The sequence below is a fragment of the Myiozetetes cayanensis genome, unplaced genomic scaffold (genome assembly GCF_022539395.1).
Source record: "Myiozetetes cayanensis isolate MyiCay16 unplaced genomic scaffold, myiCay2020 scf1, whole genome shotgun sequence".
Classification (NCBI taxonomy): Eukaryota; Metazoa; Chordata; class Aves; order Passeriformes; family Tyrannidae; genus Myiozetetes; species Myiozetetes cayanensis.
In genome coordinates, this window is record NW_026086604.1 from 123413640 (window position 1) to 123420328 (window position 6689).

The following is a 6689-nucleotide window of genomic DNA, read 5'->3' on the forward strand; positions in this document are numbered from 1 at the left end:
TTACTCCTACATATGATACCTCTCAGGTACAAAGATAATGTTGTAATTATTTTAATAGAATATCTTGAATTATTTAAACTCTTTTTCTGTTATTTATGGCCAAAAAAAACCCAAAACAGAGATAGTATCTTTTTTCCTCGCATTGTTAATATTTCATGCTAGAAAACTTAAATATTTATGCATGTTGGGAAAAGAAGAAGTCGCTTTCTGTCAAAATGGTCTTCCTTCAGAAGAACAGCATGGTCTTTATAGTTACTTCTAAACCAAACTAAATTAGATGTTTTCTTTTTACTGAAAAACCTGCTCTTGGGCCTTATTTCCACTGGTAGATATAAGACCATGAGGTTAAGAATACAGCCTAAGACCTTTCTCAGACCTTCAGTTCAAAGGGATTTCTAAGTATAAAATTTGATTGCTTCCTTTTTTTTTATCATGAAATAAATTTAGTGAGGTTTTGATGCAAAATGAAGTACTAATCAAAGGAACTGTACTACTAAAACAGAGAGGTACAGAAACACTGTCACTGCTTTTCTTGACCACAGAAACTCTTTCATTCCAATGCACACTAACTGAAGGCTTTTCTGTTGGTGGTTGGTATCTCTACACCACATATTTCAATGTAAAATGTTAACAAATCTTTAAGTACTATGATAATGATTTCAGGTTCCACCGAGATTTGAACTCGGATCGCTGGATTCAGAGTCCAGAGTGCTAACCATTACACCATGGAACCGCATGGAGCCCCTGGTGGTCTAGTGGTAAAGGCGCCGCGCTATCACCATGGAGACCCGGGTTCGATTCCCGGTCAGGGCCACTCCTGGGCAGGTGGGGCTCGTTAGCCCTTAAAGGCAACCCACCTACGTCCTAAGGACCTCGCTGCCACCGTCCAAGCTCGCTTGGCCCCGGCAGATGAACCTTAGGATTAAAGGGTGGGCTCAGTTCCGCGCACACTGTGTCTCACCTAAAAAATCCAATGCGCAGGCTGGAAGGTGGAAAGACCTTCCCCGGATCTTCGCTCGTGAAGACTGACCATTATTATATATGATAATGAGAATCCAGAGAAGGATCTAGTTTTTCACCCGTATTTTGCCAGATAGCACCAACCCAACCCATGGTGCTCTAGTGCAACTCTAATAATCTAATTGTGCTATTCATGAGCAGTTGAGCAGATTACTTTAGTTTTTCTCTGAGGCCTTGAAGGATGGAATGGCAACTCCAAACTAAAGGACTTTAGCAGCATTAAGGTTGTAGGGTACCAGACTCTTTCCTTGATACCTCTAACACTGAGTAGATGTGTAGTAGTTTTCCTCTTCCTCAGCATTACACATTGGTGAGTTTTAAGTAGTTCAACACTGGCAACTCTAGACAACTGCCTGCTCCACACGCCAGGTATTTTTGGCCTTCTGAGACATCTAGAAGCCACAAACAAACCCTTGCTAAACCTTGCTGTCAAAGATAAATTATTTGCCTCTTGAACATCCTATTTATTCTACATCTCTGTTGAAAGGTTACCTTCCAAAAGTGACACTGGTAGAAAGGAATGTGTGCCTGTACCACAGCTGCAATGCCATATGATCTGACACAGTACAGCTCCAGCTCCTTTTCTTAGGCAGGTATAGCTGGGACAGATAACAGGAATATCTCCCATTGCCCAGTACTTCCTTCTACAGTGGCTGTGCCTTCTCATAGGGTAGGCACAGAGGAGATGTATCCAACACTTGAGCTGCTACAGTTTGCAAATGTTATCAGTGTAAAGTGGGACAGCTCAGAAGCAACTAAGATTCCTGTTTAGCTTCCACCCTTTTTGTATGGAGGCAGGGCAGACTCTGTTGAGGAGCAGCAACTAAATCTCCCCTACAAACATGAGTCAGAGCCATTATGAGTCTAAGTTGAAATGCCAGGTTATGATCTAAGGGAGTTTTGATGTCGATACATATTGCCTTTGCCAGCTCCAATATGGATGCTAGAAATTCCTACAGAAGAGCATAACAGATAGCTGCAGGTAATAACTTCTTAAACTACCACAGTACACTCTTCTATGTCTTCTGTAGCAGCCTTTGTCTCCTATATATAAATCCTAGGCACATGATACATGCTCTGGATTGCATTCAAGAGAAGACACATCAAAATCGCAGTTGCTATAGCAGCAGAGAAAAGTATTGCTTCTTTTCAAGTCAATTGTAGAAGCAGCACATTCCAGAATTCAGCAACATTAATACTACTCAAGTTGTAATTTTATTCTTGCCATGCTATGACACCCTTAACACTTCAGGTTTTCACACACAAACAGTAAAGTTGTAACTACACCCTGTGTAGGCTTGTCTGAGTCAGCTTGAAACCAGCTCAGGGCACTGTTGTGCTGATGTTTTAAGACTACACTGCTGTGAGAAGTGACAAGCCAGCCTTCCTGCTGTCAATCCAAACTTATAACTACCCTTCATCTGTATCAGCAAGCAGATTCAATTCAGCAGGCATCTGTCCTAAATCTGCTATTGGCTCAAGAAAAAGGATAGGATTAGATTAAACTTTTCTTGGTGAGTCAATGGACCTCTGGTATTCGGGACTACTGACTTCAGTCGGTGTTAGCCAAGCATGAAATCGCACCAACAAGCACCAGCAATGCTTCAACTACAGCAGCTTTCATGTGGAAACATAAAAAACTTTCTGGAACTAAAGATGCTTTATGTTGCAACATCTTTATTTCTTAAGCTAGTTTGGCTACTTCCCGACCAGGTCAGGTGTACCTGAACAAGCTGCATCCACTCTCCTGACTATAGTGTGCCCAGCTAGATGGAGTTCAAATGCCACAACCCAAGTTGGAGATACTATGTCACCTACAACAGATTTTAAAAGCAAACCAACAGAACAAACCCCAAACCAAACAAAGAAACAAAACCAGAACAAAGCCAAAAACAAATCTCTGAAAAACAATCCTTCTTGCAGAGTTCAGGGTCCATGCTGATCAGATGTTAACTGTCATTTCCAAGAGTTGGGTTTTCTGTTACTTAGACTGTTTCAGCTTCTTCACAAATCTCTTCATACTATTCTGCCACTTCATGCAAAATGAGATAGACAATGTGTTAGTGTCCTGTTCAATGTCTGCCAAGAATCAGACAAAGAACGGAGATCAGAAATGACACTCCTCTTCAGTGAATCAGTTCCACATAACATGATGTTAATTACATTCTGGTCAAATTACATTTTTTATCTTCAGCCATGGATCAATTCTGAAGTATTCTTACCTTCCCACGTTTGTTTTGGTTTTTTTTTTAAACAATCCTAAACACTACGCCTGGAGGTAGTAGATAGATTGCAAATGTCATGGTATCTACCTTTTTTATCAGAAAATGCATTAGAGAGGTATGAAATGCCTGTGAACAGTTTAGTATCTCTTCAGGCCAGATATAGAGCTCTAGTTATGTAGATACTGAACTCAACATCAAAATTTTGTACATCCCATCTTGAATATATAAGGTATTTGTATTTGAGGAAGCCAGAGTGCGAAGTGCTTGGAAATGAGTCTTTGTACAGACAAATTTTCTTCCAATGATTTCTCTATAACAGAAATTTGGTATTTAACCTCCACAAAGCAAAAAGAAACAAAACAAACAAACAAACAAACAACAACAAAAATTACCTTTTTGAATGCTGGAAAGGGTTTGCTACATCAGCTATATGAGTTAATGTTTGTGTATATTAAGAGATCTTTCTTTATGTGTATTTAATTTCAGAATTCTCTCTCTATAAATCTTAATGTTTGAGGGTTTTTTCAATTTTGCATTAGGTGATTTCTAAAGGATGGTTGTGATGATGAGAAGCACAGGTTCAGATCTGAGCTGAAATTGTAACTGCACAAAACCTGTCTTGTATGGAACTGCACAGGAACCTTTCTGAATCAAGTGCTTAATACAAGAAAGGACTTACAAAATGTCTATTCCAATAACAGATCCTACCCTTTCAGGCACCACATTTAGGTGAACAAGTGATTCATTCCATTCAGTGATCTATCTTTGAGCTCTTTAATAGCCTTACCTCAAATTTTGGTTTTATACAGACTTTTTCATATAACAGTTCTTGTCAACTGCTTAAAAGTGTGTATCTTTAAAAACTATCCAGACATAGGTAGGTCTACATCATCTTAAACAAGTGCACTAGCAGGTGAAAAACATGTAATTTGACATAAGATGCCTGAGAGTTTTTCCATGTCTTCACCATAAATTGCTGATAAATTCTGGTTTTGGTTACAGGCTTTACCAAGTGAGTAACTTGGCAGGTCTGAACACATGGATCAGAGTATAAGGAATTCTTCGTATAAAGAAAAAGTGTCTGAGATTTGCAATTCCCACAATGTCTCTTCTAATTGCATTTTTACCCCAACTGATTCGCCTGCAATTAACATTTCTGCCTCCCCTCTCTTTGACACTGACTTAATCCCTCAAGAAGACAGATTGTTGCAGAAATTGCTCTTGGCTGGAAAGATAAAGACCTGAGTGCCCTCAAAAAAGGGCAGGGAGAAGAATTCCTTCCTCTGGCTTTTTAGTAGTGTAATAATGCATTTGTGCTCATATGTTTACTGAAATGAAGGCCAGCAACTTCCCTAGTGGGTAGTAGTTATCAGTCAGATACTATCATTTTCCCCCAGACTCCTCATCTCATACCTACATGGATAATGCCCCTTAGTCATTTAGTACAGTCTCATTTACATGGAGCACAATGAATTACATTGACTCCAAGGTCTCAACTAGTTAAGAGCAAAACTAGACAGTCATGTTCACATAGCATTTGGTTGGTAAGGTTTACTGTAACAAAATAGCTTTGGATATTTCCAATTAAAAATTTTCAGCTTTCTACAACCTTTTACTAAGCTAGCTGCAATTAATCTGTAACAAAATGGTACAACTAGCAAAAAAAGGAAATTTAATAGCTGTGTCACAAGTAGCTTCATTCTGCTTACTTCAAACACAATAGAAATCACATTCCAATTTCCATATAGCCAAGACAAGTTAATTTCCTCCCACAGTGTTACTCTGGACAGCAGTGCTGCAATGCATGTCATAGCAGAGCAGAAGACAACAACAAAATCTAAATATATCCCTTGTCCAAGTAACTATTAGTTCTCATCATCATTTCCTCTCCCTTACTGCTAGTCAACATGTTCCTATTCAACACAAGAAAAGACAAAAGTAGCACCTCAGAGTGTTTTGCACCTGATAATCATGATAAGATCTATACCATGATCTCAGCTTGAAACCTTAATGGAGTAGGTCCTCCAAGCCTCTCCAGCCCAGCTTGAAGTTTACATTTAACCACAGTTGCCAAATTCAGCCTTCTATCCCACCTCAAACAACAACCTGTGACTGGGGATTATTGTTTAGGAAAAGCTCCTGGAGAGCTACAGAAAGCAGAAAATCTTCCCATTTCCAACATTAAAGAAGTCTGGGAGTCTGTAGAAGGTGAGCTAAGAATGGCCTTTTACAGGTCTACAACAGGGCAGGTATAAAATCGAAACAGGATCACAGGTGAACAGCAAATTCTCCAATCTGGCAGGAAGAGATCACTCAGAATGGAGTGGCATCACTTGTCTCTTTTTCAACTGCAAGAGCAAACTCTTTCATGCACAACTCAATTCCATAAATAGTTTGTCTCTCCCCTAAAACTTCATCCCCAGTCATTCCCATGCACCTGCAGCTGCTTTGCTTGGAACATTTAGTTCTGCATTAAAGAATAATAGTTTTGATAAGTGATCTCCAAGCCTGTGCTATTTGTGTAACAAGCAGGGATCAGGCAGGAACGGAGATTAATAACTAACCAGATCAGACACAGTGGGAGCCAGTCCTCCCTCCTACTCTGTAGCAGGCCAATGACTGGAGGTTCTCATTTAATGAGGTTGGCAACAGCTACTACAATAGGATGGAAAAAGTAGAATGTCTGACTGCATGCCAGCTTTAGAAGCAAACCCCCAGGGTAAGCATGCAGACAAGGAGCCTCTCAGTTTTCATGGCCCCTAATTTTGAGCCCAGGGCAGCCTGCTCCTCCTGCCCAGATCTGTTTGCCTGCACTGCCATGGCCACCCCCACCTCCTTCCCAAACCTTCCAGCTACACCTGGCTAAAACAACCTCGTGTTGCTTAGCACTGCATTGCTACCCCCATCGTATTGTTATGAAGGGCGCTGACTGTAGCTCATTATCACAGCACTTAAATGAGAAAAAAATTGCCCAAAAAAGGACTAATTATCTTTCCAGGCCCAAGGCACACATGCAGACAACAGGAGAAAGGGAAACCCCTGGCTCGGGCTGAGCTCTCCAACCTCAGAGAAGTTTCATCGCAATGCCTTTCCCCTCTCACAGTGGTCCAAAAAGCTATCCTACACCCACTGACAGCCTGGCAGCTCAGGGCCACCATGCCACACAAGGAAGCTGCGGGGTGTTCAGGGAAGCACTTGTCCTTACAGCCGCCCTCATGCTCCCTCATGCCAGACGCAGTGCCAAGTGTTGCCCTGCTACAGCTGGTACAGGTGGGAGTGCAGCAGGGCACCCATCTGACAGCAACGTCAGTGTTGGAAATAGAGGGGAAACAGAGGCCTGAGCCCGCACCAGGAAAAGTGTCAGAGTTGAACTGGTCCAGGAGAAAGCAACAAACTCAGAACTACCCCTAGATACAGCCAGTTCATTAGCTGGAGGTAGAACAA

The 6689-nt window shown here is 41.1% G+C and overlaps 1 non-coding gene across 1 annotated transcript; it reads right to left on the reverse strand.

The window, feature by feature from the left end:
• Positions 1 to 661: 661 nt before the first annotated feature.
• On the reverse strand, positions 662 to 733 carry TRNAQ-CUG (transfer RNA glutamine (anticodon CUG)). The gene has a single exon. It is a non-coding gene; the product is annotated as a tRNA-Gln (tRNA).
• Between the last annotated feature and the right edge of the window lie 5956 nt (positions 734 to 6689).